This window comes from Eulemur rufifrons, chromosome 23 (assembly GCF_041146395.1).
Source record: "Eulemur rufifrons isolate Redbay chromosome 23, OSU_ERuf_1, whole genome shotgun sequence".
Lineage (NCBI taxonomy): Eukaryota > Metazoa > Chordata > Mammalia > Primates > Lemuridae > Eulemur > Eulemur rufifrons.
The window spans coordinates 26,733,292-26,750,019 of record NC_091005.1 but is presented as its reverse complement, the minus strand read 5'-3'; the positions used below and the strand labels follow the sequence as shown (position 1 = coordinate 26,750,019).

The 16,728-nt window shown below is 41.9% G+C and overlaps 1 protein-coding gene across 1 annotated transcript in view; it reads right to left on the bottom strand.

Moving 5' to 3' along the window:
* Positions 1-16,728, bottom strand: part of TOX3 (TOX high mobility group box family member 3) — a 101,716-nt gene that overhangs the window by 38,286 nt on the left and 46,702 nt on the right. The gene's annotated exons all lie outside the window — the stretch shown is intronic.

Sequence of the window (16,728 nt, the reverse complement as noted above, 5' to 3'; positions counted from 1 at the left end):
TTTACAATCTCTTCTCACCTTCCTCGCTTACAGGAAGATGCAAACATACTTGAGGTGACCATCCACCTCCTCTCCTACCCGTGTCACCAGGAGAAAGGACAGGAACATCTGAAGCTGGATCAAGCTGGATCAAGTAGGGAAGACAAGTTCCACTGTTGGATTTTTCAGCAAGTTCTGTGGACCCACACAAGTGACAACAATACCTAAACATATGGACTCGACTCAAACACGGAGGCCTTTGGATTTTCATGATCCGGACACATTTGAGTCTGTGAATCGCATAACCATCTGGACTAGTTAAAAGTGGCAAGAAAAAAAAAAAAACACCCTCTCAAACCCAACTGTACTTGTTTAATATCATAAAAACAAATATAAGTAGAGGAGAAGATACTAAGGTTTCAGAATCAAGTTTTTTTGGGTTTTTTTTTTTTTTTTAGCAAAAATGGAGCCATCTTTGGGATTGGCCAAACAACCAGTCATCACCAGCATTCAGGGAACGGGAAAAGGCCTCCGTTTCTCCCTAAACAGACACCAACAAAAAAAAGCCAATGGTGACACATATGCTGTTATGTGACCACACCTTTTGTGTTAATTCTGGTTTGTCTCTCCATTTTCCTCCCCAAAACCTTACCAACACTTAACTGAGTCCCTATTAAATGCCAATTCATAGGATATATTTGGAGAATATATCTGTAGATGCAAAGAAATAGAAGATCATGATTGTTGATTTTAAGGGACGACAATTCAGTTGGGGTGATGAAACCAAAAACCATATCAACCTAACGGCCAAGTCAGTAGCAAATAGCTTGCAAGTTTAGGAGAAGGAGTCAAAAAGGAATGGCTTCTCAGAGGAACAGGCCTTGCACCAAAAAAGTGGGCAGAGGAGAGGGAGTCCCGGGCAAAGAGAAGGGAGTGAGTGAAACTGCAAACCTAACTGTGCACAAGCAATTTGGCTACAGAAGAGGGAAGTCAGCTGGGACAGATGCTGGGTAGCCAGGCTCTGGTGGGCCTTGAAGGCCGGCCTGAATATTCCAAAACGTATTCAAATAGGAAGGTCCACGAAGGACTTTGTTAGAGGGAGGAGGTAGAGAGAGAGAAGTAAAACCCACACTTGAGCACATCAATAATCTGAGATGCAAAGAGCAGTACTGAGACAGACTAGGGCAAAGAGGCTGGTGAAGGACACGTCCAGGCTGGCAGGAGTTTGCAAGTGTCTTCACTGGGCAGGGGCAATAGTGGCAAGAACGAAATACAAGTGCGCCTCACCTGGAGTCAGACTAACTGGCTGTGAACTCCAATCCCACCACCACACTAGCTGTGGGATGGCAGGAAGCCGCCTCACTTGTCTTAAGGGCAAGTTTAAATCCCAGCTGAGCTACCTGCTAGCTGTGTCACCGCGCACAAGTTATCCAGCCTCCATGTGCTTCATTTTCCAGTTTGTACAACAGGGATAACAACACTTCATTTTCCAGTTTGTACAACAGGGATAACAACAGTATTTGCCTCATCATGGAGGCTTTGAGGATTAAATGGGTTTCGTGCACGAAAAGCCACTTTTTCTAGCTGTACTAATGGCCCAGGTGACATTTCAATGAGTCTCGCAGAAACCAAAAGAAACCAAGCATATCTGTTTTACAAACTGCTGTGGTTTAAATGACAGTGCGAGAGAGTTTTACTACTTAAAGAACTTCAGTGGCTTCCCAAAGATACTTAGAGTAAATTCCAAACTCCTTGCCATGGGCCCCAAGGCCCTATATGATCTGGCTGCTTCCTTCTCTCCAAATTCCCTCCTGAGAGGGCTGCCCCTGCCCACTAAGCACCAGGCACACTGCGCTGGCTGTTCCTCGGTCCCTTCTCTGGGCCACTCATCGCACCTGCAGTTCTGCTTGCCTGGACCACTCTCTCCTCCCTCCTTGCTTTTCGTAGGTTTCTGCCCAGTATCTGCTCCTCAGGGAGTTCTCCCAGCCCAGCTTAGCTCAAAGGACATGCACTCCTCAGTCTCTTCCCATCGCCCTCCTTTATATCTCATCAGATATAAAGTCACTTATCACTAACTGATTTACTGCGCTTATTTGTCTGTTTACTGTCTGTCTCCACACTAGAAGGGACAGTCCATCTGTCTAGTTAAATGCTGCTTTCTCTGGCCTCGGGACAATGTCTGACCCACGGTAGGTGCTCAGTATGTGTCTGCTGAATGCATAAGTAAATCAGTGGGCCCAGAGAGATCCAAGTCCAAATCCCAGCTCTGCCACTCACAAGCCGAATAGCATCACATAAGTTGCTTCCTGTTACCTCTCTGAACTTCTGCTTCCTCATTTCCAAGGAAGAAAGGATAGGGCTTTATGGGACCGGGCTGGGTAAGGAGAAGTAGGACAATACAACAACCCCCAACCCCCCAGCAAAGGGTCTCCTACAGAAGAGGCACTTGATAAATGTCATGAAGTTGGGGATGAGAAGCCTGGGAAAAATAGGAAAAATAAATGGGTCATTGAAACATTTCATGTAGTTATTAAGATCTACTATATAAAAGACATAATAGTAGATATTGGGTTAAAAGTGTGAATAAGACCTAGTTTCTATGTAAGAAGAGCTCTCATGGGAAAAAAAAAAAACAGATAGGAGTCCATATGACAGGTGCTATATGAAGGATATATGCAAAGTACTTCCCTGGAAAGTCAGCAGAAGGTTTCAAATGAGAGGAGCCATTGAGTGGGGCCTTGAAGGATGTGTAGGAGCTTGCCTGTAAAACAAAAGCCCTCTCTGGTAGAGAAAACTACTTGGGCAAAGGCCTAATGTCATGAAAGTGGGGCTGGCAAATGAAGAAATGGGGATGCAGACATTCTAGGCAGAGAAGACAGAGGGAAGGCTGATACAGGAACCTGCAAGAATAGACCGTGGTTTGGGGAAGCTTAGCTTGAACGTGCTTGTGGATAAAAGGAGACTTGGTGGTGGAAAGACTGAACGCAAAGGGGAAGGAAGATCAGCCCACAATAGCAGAAGATAAAGATTCACGGTATAATTTCCAGAAGGTAACAAAGTAATGTCTATTCTGTGTTTCTTCTACTGTATTTAGCAAACTTGTGTGCATCTCTTATAAAATGACAGGAACTTACAAATGAGATATGTTTTGTCTGCTTTGGTTTTTGTAAGAATCACTGAAATGACAGCTGAGACTGGTCATCAGTCCAGATGGAAAAAGTGACTACTTTCTTTGATATCACTAGAAGAAACGGAAAGACCTTTCTATGGCCCAAAAGATATGACATTAACATGCAAATTTCCATTACTAGCAGTACATCCCTTGGGTTTAGAAAGGGCTGTGACTCATGATAAATCCTAATATCACTGGGAGAAATACTGACTTAGCTCTCATCTGTCATGGACACTTTAGTGTGAATTAGTTCATAATAAGTAGTTCCACTGATGCAGGTGGTAGGTATCCCCTTCAAGGATGCTCAAGAAACAACTCCTTGGATAAGCCTTCCCTGGTACCACCTTCCCCGCCTCTGGCCAGACTGGATTCTCCTTCTCCAAGCTCCAAGGCCACCTGTGCATCACTCTACACTGTGCTAAAATGATCTATTTCAGTGTCTGTCTCCTCCTAGACTCCTTGGGGGCAGAGGCTGTGCCTCACTGGACTCTGAGGCACCAGGGCCCAGCACGCCGTCGGTGCTCACCTCAGAACGCAACAGCCTCGGGATCAACCACAGGGGTGCGTGGAAGCTTCGGTGTGGTTAGAGACACGTGCTACTAAGCCATTTATTTTTCTGTGCACGTGGCTCAGTCCACATCAAATTCAGGTGAACCATTGCGATCATGGCTTGCCAAAGTACTGTCAAGCCTTAAAACACAACAGAAATAAAACGTCATATAAGATAAAATCTGAGTTATTTTCCTTGTATTGCCAGACTTTGTAGTTCTTGCTGCAATCAAATGACTAAGGACCTTAGAGACTTTCTGCTGAAAACAAACTTTCAGGTCTCTAATGACATGACATATTTACACTGAACACCCTTAGTAAGTCTCCTGGGCATTAGTTCTTGCACAACCATATGAAATTTCGAAGGTAAAAAAGGAACAACAAATTAAGTAAAACGTTCCTCAGCATTTTTAAATGAAAACCTTTTAACTAATTACAATATTTCTTTAGTTCAAACTCTACTAACCAACAGTAAAAACACACGTTCTCTAATTTTAATCAATCCCTCTAATTATGGGTCAGTATGAATTCCATCAACACATCAGTGACTTCCTATATTGTCTTCCATTCTTTGATCTTCTAAAGTATAAAATTTAATGCTCCTAAACCACAACACATTAGTGCCAAAAACTAATATGCTAATAGTAGATGCAGATAAAGCTACAGATACAGTCATAAATGTACAGGTACATAGAGCAGTGATTCCCTACTGGGGGCAATTTTTTTCCCCTAGGGGACATTTGATAATGTCTGGAGAAGAGTTTTTATGGTCATGACTTCTGGCATCCAGAGGGTAAAGGCCAGGGATGTTGTTAAACATCTGCAATGCACAGGGCAGCCTCCCACAACAAAGAACCGTCCTGTCCAAGACTGGGAAACCCTGACATAGATCAATCCATACAGTAAGCATAAATAAGAGATATTCAAAGTATTTTAAAATAAATAATACAGGATCCTTGCTTCTACACTATCCAAACACAATCCATACTCTTTCCTCAGTGGGCATTATGCTGCCTTGGGCTATATCTACTTATAAGATTATTGACTACAATTAAGGATTATATTAAGTGTGTTTCAAATGTGTATCAACTCATTGGTTGTCCGCTAGGAAGCATTCCACTTATATAAATACCCAGTTGCTTTCTTTTTTCCTGCAGAGAATAAGTCAAGAGAGAGAAATGGTTTAACATGTTCTTTTAAGGTTAACATTTTTAAAAAGATCAATAAACCTATAAATTCTTCCTTAAGGATTGTAAGTGACTCGATGTATTTATTTTCTAGTCTTAGTCATATTTGATAAGCCAAATAACTAAAGCCTACTTAACTCAGAAATCATCAATGATAAGAAGTTCACAAGCATTATAATATATAATCATGTAAGCCAAATGAGATTACGTATGAGGTCTATTAATTCACATCTATCATTGTTTCAGAGCAAGTCTCAGATACCCGGCAAGAAATTATAAGAATCTATGAAACCACTGGTCCCAGCCTGGCTACAGAAACATGTCAGGGCCAGTGTTTTACAGCACAGTGGCAGAGAGCTTTTGCTCACACTGCAAGAATATCTTGATTACATACATTTTTCTGTGATTTTATGATTGCCTGAATTCTGTAGGGACAACTTTTTACCAGATGGGTGATCATATAGCTTTCATTAGTTCTCTGTATTTTATCAGTTATGTTTACCTAAAATCTTTTACTAGGAAAAGGCCCACAGGAGGCCCTAAATCCCACTTCTGGAAAGGTCAAAGGGCAGGAGGGAAGGAAATCACATTCCTCCCAATCAATTATTCCAAAATCTGTATTCAGATTTTATATCTTATATTTATTTTAAAAGGAGGGTTGTTTCTTTTTCCCCTAAATCTGTACTTTAATTAGTTCGAGTACGTGGCTAATGGTTTCTTAAACATAACAATAAAATAAAATCCCTTCCAAGTAGGGACCACTGGCTTTCATCTGGAAGACAAACAGTTGAATTCAGTCACGATGTCAATGTTAATATGGTGCACGGCTCAAATTTATTTTAGCATTTTATATAAAATAGACATGAATTTAAAGATTCCTAAAAATAAGGGAGGCGTTTATTCTTGGGATCCCAGACAGTCATTTCTTATACTAATACATTCAAGATTACCTTAACATTTCCTTACATAAATTTAAAAAGATGTGATTATACAGCAATTTGTAAGCAGCTCTTCTTCAATCATATATTAAATTTTACTCACTTCAGCAAAAACCGAATTCTATTCCAGCAGAGTGACTCAACTGTACTTAGGCAAATTATACCGAGTTGTACATGCAAGTGACCAGAAGGAAGGTGTAACAGATGTGGAGATCTTCAAACAATCACAAAGGGATATCAGCCAGGCTGCATTGTAAGCTGAAGACACTACGAATACGACCTAACAATTTATTAACCCGCTTGACATGCCACAGTTAAAATGCAACATATTTGGGGAGGGAATGCTTGCTTAGAAACTTAAAAAAAAAAAAAGGAAAATAAAAAAAAAGGCAAACTACCTAGCTTTAAAGTAAAATGTTAGCCCCTTATTTACAGTGACTCTTACACAAAGTACACATATTACCATACATACTGACTCCATTTATTCCTAACAAAAAAGAATTATTTTTCTCATTGCTACTGGTGGAAGAATATATATGGCACATAGGAAAAATTACTACACATTCCACAGTGCTGGTTAATAACTGAGGGAAAAAGTAGGATCCATCTATAAAGCCGATCTATAAATTTCTTTGGCCATAATAAAAATAAGTTAGAGGTATTATTTTTTTTTTTTAAGAACTGCAGCTGCCTTCATATCAAGATTAATATTGAAAATAAAGCCCGTATAATAGGGCCCCTGGGGTAAGTGACAGATTCCGTGAGGGATGTCCATCTGGCACTGGCCACAACCTGCTCCCTTCTCTACCATGCTAAACACACCGCACCAAAACTACACCCTCACGGAAAAACCACGCCTCCAAAAGCATTGCATCGTGCCTACACTGTTTCACTTTCATGTTTTAACGACTTTAGTAAGATTATAAAGAGGGGAAGTTGAATATCCTAACGCACAACTGGAAAACAGAAAGGGTGCATATAAAAGGAAAGCTCTCGACATAAAAGATCAGAATTCTCCAAGGGAAAATAAGCCCTCCAGAGATAACAGGAAATATGTTATATTAAGGCAAAGTTCTTGACTCTTGCGAGAGCTGAGAAAACACCAGGTGCTCACCTCATTCCAGCACTGGACAATGACACTCTCCTCACATGCCTTTGGAAAGCAAGAGCCAAAATGAAACGCTCCCATGCCTACCCATCCCACCGTTGGGTAAAAGGTAAAGTTGCTTCCTCTACCAGACAGGGCAGTGTTCAATACAGGAAAAGTAAAGAGAGGCAATTTAATTCCTAGTGGAGAACCTGCAGTTAATGCTTTATGTGGTCTACTGGAACTATATACAGTGTTGCTTTGTGAAAAATACTAACCAAGGACTCCTCGGACTGGCCTTGAGAAATCTGAATGATGGAAAATCCAGATAGTAACACGGAGTTTTATAAAGTAGCAGTAGTTACTGAAGCAGAAAACATGTTTTTGACACTCAACAAAATGTAATATATTTTAAATGGCACCTAAAGTTCATCAAACCTTATGGGCTCCGATCCTGTACAGAAATTTCTTTAACTAAATAAAGCCTTTCCAAGAGTTTTCTTGCATCAAAGATAAACATTCTAGAAAGGTTGGATGCCTCAAATCTGTCGATTTTATTTTAAACAATTCTGTTAGAATGACAAAGGGAAACCCATATCCAGTGTGATAGATTTTTTTTTCTTCTTTTGTTTTTCTATGCTTTCCAACATTAGCACCAACCAGTTCTGCAATCAGAAAAATATATATTTACAACAGAACCGCTCAGGAAGGATTTCCTTAATCTCTATCAGCATAAAGCATGTCAATAAACGTAAATCCTGAGAAAAACAAATAGCAATAATCAAATTTGAACGTTCATTCATTTACTCATTCTTACAACAAATATAGTCCGATTAACACCCATGTGCCAGGAAGTTTGCTAAAGTAGTGAGAACATAACATGACCCAAAAGAAGAGAAAATGTCCCTGCCTGCGTGGAGCATCTAGCCCAGTGCAGGGAAATAAGATCGTAATGAAATAATTATAGCTATAAGTGAATGCATGAAGGGGAGAATGCTAAGCCTTACCTGTGAAGCATGTGAAAGACAATGGTAGCATGAACTCGGTGGCAATGGTGGGAAAGTGCGAAGATGGGGAAGCTGAGAAGTGGCTCCCAGGGTCTTTCTTAGGACTGTTTTCCCTGGACTTAACGATGATGCGTTGAGGGGGCGAGGGGTAAGGGCCTGCCAAGGAAGACGCTGCGGGTTGGGGCTGGCATCACTGGCTGTGTGGCAATGCCCTTCATCAGGGATGCTGAACATCAAGGAAAATATGGTGAGTGCCCACCACGTGATCTTGATTCGTTATGAGGGGGGAATAATAAGATTACGCCCTTAGCATATAAATTACCCCAAAATGTCTGGAAATGAAAATTCCTTAGAACAAATAGATAAAAATGATTTTCTTAGAATAAAGCTGAAGATGCATCTTTTGGGATTAGGGAGAAGGCCTTGTTTGCCGATGCGCTATGACAACAGTCATACGTCCCAGAAACTGCTGGGTTCTGGTGCTGATCTGCACAGCACCAAGCCCAAGCCGACTCCTTGATCCCACATGGCTCCCCATCAGGGGCCACCAGAGCAGCTGAGGCATAGGTGACAAAAAAAAGTGCAAAAGAAAAAGACATCCTCGTCATCATGAATGGTGGCAAAACAGAAAAAAATAAGCTGCCCCGATACCCTTTTGCTACTAGGAAACGTCACACAACAGGAGATAATGCAGATAGATGCTTTCGCCTCGAGACCTACTCATTCTAAAACAGGCATTGTTGAAAATTAAACACACATGAATTGAGCAAGAAACACATTCCCTGCCCCCAGTTTTATACTCCCACATACTTTAAGTATGAGAAATTATCCAATTGTCTATGGCCATACCACCCTGCGAGCACCCGATCTCATCTGATCTCGGAAGCTGAGCAGGGTCGGGCCTGGTTAGTACTTGGATGGGAGAAAGTACCCAATGTGTTCATAAGAAAATGACATCAACTGAAAAAAAAACAAAAATGAAAAACACTAGGATTAAAGGATTGTTTCTGTCTCTGGGACAACAAATTTGTCAGCCTGAAACTGTCCCGTATCTTCTCAATAATGTCTTAAAAACAACAGAATCAGCCTAGGGTTTGCAGTTAAAATTAATGAATGAAATATTACCTGGAAATTTGAGGAAATGTCTAATAAAATTTGAAACCACTCTTCAAAGCAATTTGGTTTTGATAAATGTTGAGGTCAGGGCACTTTTTAAACTAACAATTTTATCTGCGAAGAAATGTGAATACCTTACAAGTCTCCAATTTTTGGAATCAAATATGTAATGACTAATAGGGAAAAGCAAATTTTTCCCTGATTCTGATATGTGGAAAGAATGAAATCCACGCACATTGAATCTTTTCCCCTTTCATCCGAGGTCCCGTCAGTTCTATTAAGCCAAAGGTAAACTTCCAAGTGCCCACACCTGAATATGAGTAACTGTAACGTCCGCATATGGGTATATCTGTAGATGTATCCGGGTATATATTTTGTTTCTTGAAGACATTTCACATGTTCCCAACTTCATTCAGGCCACCTCCTCCAGCTGAAACACTTCCCACCTCCATTCCAAAACACCCCTGCCCCCAGCTAGTGGCCTGCGGTTGAAATTCCAGGCATTCGTGAAGGTCCAGTGCAAACCACCTCTTGTATGGCAGGAACTTAGCTCAGCTCAGGCCACCAGATTTGCTGTCCCCTTCTTCAGTCTCTTCAAAGCTCTTCCTCTGCACCTCTGTGATGACACAGTCGGTGCTGGTTAATAGTTAATTCCTCCTCTGCTCTGTCCCCCCACCTCCATCCCCCAGCACTCTGAAAACTTCTTAAAGGCAAGGATTCTCTTGTCCCCCATGACTCTTTTGCAGGACTAACTACACATGATGCTTTATCCACAGGAGGGATGATAAGTATGTGGATTTAATTTTTCATTCTTGCATAAACTTTTCTTTTAGTGGAAGAGGAAATACTAACTGTAGAGAAGGAAAACAAAGGTCACAAAAGTAAAGCATAAGCAGGGAAAAGGATTCAAATCTTGACATCAAACTACTTGAGTTCTAGGAAGAAGACCAAAGAAAGGTCTGCAAATCTACAAATGTGTGCTGAGCTCTCATCACGGGATACACATATATACACACACACATAATTAGTAAGCCTTGGTGACACAAACACCATAAGCACATCTCTCCCAATCGGCCTGAGCTTTTCATTAGGTTTCTGACCTCAGCAGAGCACCTCCAGGCACGCAGCAATCCCTCATGACTCCCTGTCCCAGCTCCCCACAGCAGCACAGCTGAACCTTCATCCCTCCCAACTCTCTGCCCCAATCCTCACCCACTCCTCCACTGAAGAACCTTGTCCCTCACTGAGAAGACGGAGGCCATCAGGCATGGAGTTCTTCAACAGTCACCCCAAACCAGTACCTTAAATCGTCCCTTTCCTTCTTTGTTCAGGAAAATGCATTCTGCCACCTGTGCTCTGAGTCCCACCCAAGCCCCTTCTAGATTGGGCTTTACCACCTTACCGACTCTTTGGCTTCTCCTGCGATTCTTCAACTTCTCCCACTGCACTGTTCCCTCCTCGACCCATCAGCATGCTCAAGTCCCACTCATCCTTCGGGTGGGGGTGAGCAAACACGCCGAGCCCCTCTCCAGTGAATCTCTCACCTCCTCCCCCCAAACCCACTAACTGTTTCTGGCTCTGCATTTTGATCTTTCTGCTTAACCTACCTACAATCCATCTTCCTCTATTTACTGAGCTGTCATCATTAAGTCTCCTGTCGACTCCCAATTATGAAATCCTATGGACACGTCCTCCGTAGTATCTTGGTCTCAAATGATCACTTTTCCTTCTCCGACACTTTCAACCGTTCCCTTTTTGAAAGAGGATTTTCATTTGGAAATAGTCACTCTTAAGCCCAGTGTTCTTATTCCCCTGAAAGTTTCTCAGCTTCTTCTTAACACAGGCTCTGGTAATTCACAACGACCCAAGGCATCAACCACCACCATCATTCCCCAGTCTAAGCATCTCTCATCATACTAAGTTACAGATTTCCAGCTCTTCCTGAATATCACCATGGATGTCTCACTAACGACTTAATATTCAACAAATCCAATGCAGAGCTTATCTTTACCAACCTCAGACATGCTCCCCCCACGGAAGCCCTCACTCTGTTAAATTTCCTTCCAAAACGACCACCTTTGATCCTGTCATCCTCTGCATGGAGTCATTCAGCTGCACCAGCCACACAAACCAAAACCAAGGGTGCTGCCCACCCTAACCTATCTTCAAGACTCCAGTTTCTCTCCTTCTAATCCACCTCCACCCTGCATTTTAAGTTACCTTTCTTTCCATTTATTTTGTAAATAACATTGTTATTACATTGTAAAAAAAAAATGGAAAATACCGCAAGCGCGTGAGGACCTATATAAAAAGCATTTCTCACTCTACCCGCAAGATGACCACTCGTACTGTGGCATAATACTTCCCCATCTTCTCTCTCTGCAATGTATATAATCTTTAAAACAAAACTGAGATCAAAATGTGTATTTAGTATGCTTTTTAAACTGAAAGATATTCTGCAACCATTTTCCTCACCGGGACCTTCTAAGATGTGATTTCTAACAGCGATGCAGTTCGCTAAGGCAGGGCTACAGCATAATTTGTTTAACCAGTTCTCAGTAGGGGATTTAAGTGTTCCAATATGGAGCTCTGATCATGCATGTCACTGGCAGGCTTATACTCCTTCAACAGTTCCCCACAGCCAACTCATTACAAACTCCTCTCCTCATTGAAGAAAAAGGCCATTCACAAACCGACACCACCTCACTACTTGGCTTCACTCCCACTGTTCCTCCCGCGGCTCTTGCACGTTGTCAACCTCAGCCTCCACTCCCATGAGCCTCCACTCCTTGGTTCTCCCAGTCCCTCTTATAGAAGTGCCCTGCGAGGCCATTTCTTAGCGTGCACAGCGAGCTCTCCTTCCGCTCCCCAGGCCCTGCTGCCATGATGCCAAAGCCTTTTCACAATCCAGTGTGATTGGTCTCTTTGTCTTTCTCCCTAACTAGGCTGTGAGCCACTCCCCGACACACACGATCTCTTATTGCACAGCTAAAGACACACAGAGGCCCCCTCAAATGTGTGTCAAATAAGCAGAAACCATGGTTTTTTCATTTGGATTTGTCACCAGAAAAGGACTTATTGTGTAATATTTATAACAAGCGTTCACATGTACTGAGTGCCAAGTATGCACCAGGATGTAGGATATTGTTTGATCTTGGGAGTTGCTACTTTACATGTATGTGGGTAATTATCTGACTGATTTGCTCGCCTGCCCATTGACTGTAAATGTCCCAAAGGAATTGCGACCCTTTTTGCTCACTCTTTTGTTCTCAGTGGCAGACGTGCTATATGGAACACTGTAGGTGCTAAATAAATATCTCCTGTATAAATGAATAAATGACCCTGTGGTCATTCACATTCAACATTCAGTGCGAGCTCCATCCTGAGAGAGGAAAGTGAAGCATAAGCACTTTGGTTGGGGTTTCACATCAAAGATGAGAAGCCCAGTGTTCATTAGTATGTTTCAATATCTCGTTGTAATTTTTCTGATGGTTTTTTTGCCTCTCATGAAAGAAGGTACCCATGGCCACATACTAAGCCATGCTTGGGGCTACACGCCACATTGCCAGGAGCAGGAGGAAGCATTTAGCTTTTGAAGGACTCCAGTCTGAACAGCTCTGCAAGGCCCCCTTGAAACAACAAAGGCTGACTTTGAAACATTAGTCCCTCGGTTCTGCGTGGATTTATAAATGAAACCTATTTCGCAAAAATGGGTCTGCACAATGAGTTTCAGTATCAAAATTACCTTGTCAATATTTGGGAAACTTTTCAACAGTGCTATGTTGCTAGTCCCTTTTAAAACTACCAAAAAAATTATATTTCTTAATTTTTCCTTTCATATAGAATGTTCATGAGAAACTAAATTTTCATAAACTGTATCTGGGACCTAAGACAGATGGCCAAACAAAATTAAGTCACTCTTTCCCTTCCCAACTGAGTTAGGGCTCCAAATGTGACCAGGTGTTATCAGATAGGACAAGAAAAAAAAAAAAAAGGCCGTATCTTTGCTTCTGATTTGCGGGATGATGAAAAGCATCCTCCTTTTCTTCCTCGGCAGTGGACTCTTTCAACTCCCAATTTTGTTTTCATGAGAGGCACCAGGTAGATCAGACAACCCAACCGCAAAAAAAAATAGTTCACTCCAGCTTTTCGTTCTGAGAACGGTCAGATCAAAAGAATTTTTCTGAAGGCAAAACAGGTGGGTTTTTTCCCCTTTATACTTACAAGTGAAACAAACATGTACTTTGTACTTTCACTGAACACGGAACAAGTGGACAGCACCGAGCCTCCCCGTGCTCAGGCAATACTCATGCCTGCAGAGGACTCCAGTCCTGCAAAGGAAACAGGCGTCTGGAACCAGCGACTCAAAACTGGGGCGGAGGGAACAGGATCTCAACAGCAGTGTTTCAAACGACGTGTGCAGAACAACGTGCAAGCGAGACGGAGACGTAACGCAATATTCAGACATATTTAACCTCAGACACGCATCTCCGTAACACAGACGCGCACTCACATCCTCACACTCACACCTACACAACCACATCGACCCTCTTGCTCTCCGAGACCAGCTCTTTGGAAATGTGAGAGCTACAATTGGTACTCAAGTTCAGCATCTGCATAAACTGGACCATGAAATAAAAGTGGTAGTGGTGAGTTCCCAGGAGAGGTTAAAGACTAAATGTACAAATAAACTACAGGGTGATGAAAAGCAGTAAAGCACATTTTATACCAAATATCATCTGAAGAGAATTACTTACTGGCAAGAATAAAGAGAGACCATCGGTTCTACATATGTGACAAGCCTGAATACTCTCGTTTGTTCTCTCTAGCCCTTCTTTTTCTCACAAGAAAATGTCCTCAACATCTTCTCCTTTTTATTCCAATCCATCTCAGAATCTTCTTAAAAACTGTGCCTTGTTTGGAGAACGTGCCTTGTCATCCAAACAGCCTTTGCCACCACCTCTTGAAAGCCCACCTTTCCTATAAAGTGTTCCCTTTATTTGGAAGAAAGGTGGTGATTACTTCCCCAACTCCCACCCGTGTGAGCACATAATTACCCAGACAGCACTTCAGTCGCTACCACACTCCTTACTTTCAATGTCAGTACTTCAGATGCTTTCTGCTGTTTATAATGCTCCCTGAGGGCACGTGCTCCTTAAACATTTATCTTCACCAATATTGAAAGGCTCGAATTTCATATCTTAGGAGAACAGATATTTTCTGACTGATAATCCAAAACTCCCCCATAGCCCTTTCACCTCCAAGTGTTAAGAATAATTTTATCATCTCTTCTTCCAGCTCCCCAAAGAATCCTCTAATACTGACAAACAAATCTGCTTGTCATTCGTGGCAGCTACGGCTAATTGTTTTCTAAAAGTCATGCTCCTGTTTCCATGGTATGGAATTACTGGCTGTTCCCGCCCCCTTGCATTTTGGTTGGGGAGCTGGGGCAGGCAATCAGCTCTCACTAGTGCAACGTGAGCAGAAAGGATGGGGCTCACTCCGGGGCCAGAGCAGTGGAACAGGTGTGGCTTCCTCACCTTCTATGTCTCCCTCCACCCCAGCTGGATGCTGGCACCTAGGAGAAGATGGCAGAACCTCCACGGGCCTAAGTCCCTCCTCCACCACCAACCAGAACAACCTTGAACTGAACAAGCGAACAAGAAACACACCTCTACTGTGTTTCCCTCATTGTACATTTTGGGTCTATCTGTTACAGCTGTTAGGCTATTCTAACTGAGCCACCTTCTCCTATTTGCTCATTTCTCCTTCCCATCTCTCTTGAGGCCATCGAGATAGCTCTATCTTTCTTAGATCATTCTGTGTCCTCTTCGTCCTTCAAATCTCTAATCCAATCCATCCCTTTAAGAAAAACTTCCACTCAAAACCATCCTCTCAACACTTCCACATTGTTTATATTACATTATCTTGCATCTGGTTACATCACTCAATCGGTACATCCATAAATATTTATTCGGAACTCTTACACCAGTTGCAAAGTTATTTCACCAACCTGATGATACTGGAGGAGAGAGGTTTTTGCAGTTTGCTTCCCTTCTTATGTCGTACATCAGTAGGTATCAGAGTTTATAGGAAATGGCCAGCAGGGTTTAATGAGCTTGTTTACAAGACTGTCCTCCACACCACACAGGTAGGGAACAGCCTCCATGGAGAAGTTACCCTCCTAAAATAGGGATATTGCCTGCCGTGGGTGAAAAGGGCTGGGGTTTGCAGTCCCAGGGACATGGGTCCAAATCCCATCCACTAGCTGGGGTTATATAAGCTTTTTACAAGGTCCTTAAATTTTCTAAGCTCCCGTTTCCTCAGCTATAAACAGGCTAACAGTGATGCCTGTGGGATTTCTGTCCATCAGGTGATGAAGAGATGTGAGGAAACCCCTTTTACCTTTACGACATCAGAATATAACTTTCAAAGGAGTGGGAGCTCAGAAAGTCCTTTTGCAAAGAAAGAAGAGCTTCCTATCTCCTCCAAATGCAATTCCCTAATGCTTTATCTCCTCTTCAAAATTCATTTCTTCAGAGGACATAGGGACAGCCACGTGACTTTCCACTAATGATTATCAAATAATGTGCCAGGGAAAGCAAAGTAAGTGCTGAAGCCACCACCCTGGGCCAGCTTTTCCAGATCTCACTAGTCCTAAAGCTGAAAAAGACAGACCATAATAATAGTAACATTTATTGGTGTTTTAGTACATTACACCTTAATCATAACCCTGTGTGGGAAGTATTATTTTCTCCTCTGGTCACAGGTGCAGAGTCTCAGAGAAGTTTATTATCTTATTCAAAAATCACACAGCACATGCACACGTGGTGCACCTAGAGTCTGAAGCCAGCCTGTGTGATACCCGATGGTATGTTCTTAACTACCACCCCAGTGCGTATTAACATTCCCGTGCCTTTCCAGAGTACGACTAACACACATAGAATCTCCAAATTTTTGCACTGGGCACTTGATCCTGGAATTTCCCCCAAAATTCATCTAGAAATTGTCCAATTTAAGTCATGAGGGGCAGGGCAAAAGATTGTCTATAAATCTCTACTTTAGTAGAGTGAAACTCAGTACATTTTCTTTCATTTATTCTCACTAGAATTTTGGTATGAGCCATTGTGAAAAACACCTCCACCCGTCCGCAGCAATGATGAACTATTACCATCCTGCGCCACGGGGGATGAAAAGAGGTGCTACATCCACTTTCACTAAATGTCGTTCACAAAAAAGAGTATCAAATTCTACCTATCAGTTTCTCTCTTTCTTTTCTAACTAAAAGACTTAAAAGCCAAATAAAATAGTAACTGGGAGCTTAAAAAACATGTAAAATACCATATAATCAAGATTGCTTAAATGTATAAAACTGTCAAGCAGATTATCCTTTATGCAATTCAAATGAGCCTTTGGGAGACAGAATTAACTGAGGGCAAACAAGAGCTTAACTTTAAAAGACAAAGAGTTGGCTTACATCAAGTTGACACTTCCAGATAAGATACTGCATTATACCAGGTTATACTTGCAGTAATAATTTTTGATTGGCATATCATTTGCCACTAACTACTGCTTGGCTTCCACTGAGCACACGAAACATACTATAAACTGTTATGAAAGATGTCTTTGTATTGTTCAATATTTACAGGGTGCGTTATTTTATAAATGCTCCAGTTGGCAGAAGTTTAGAAAA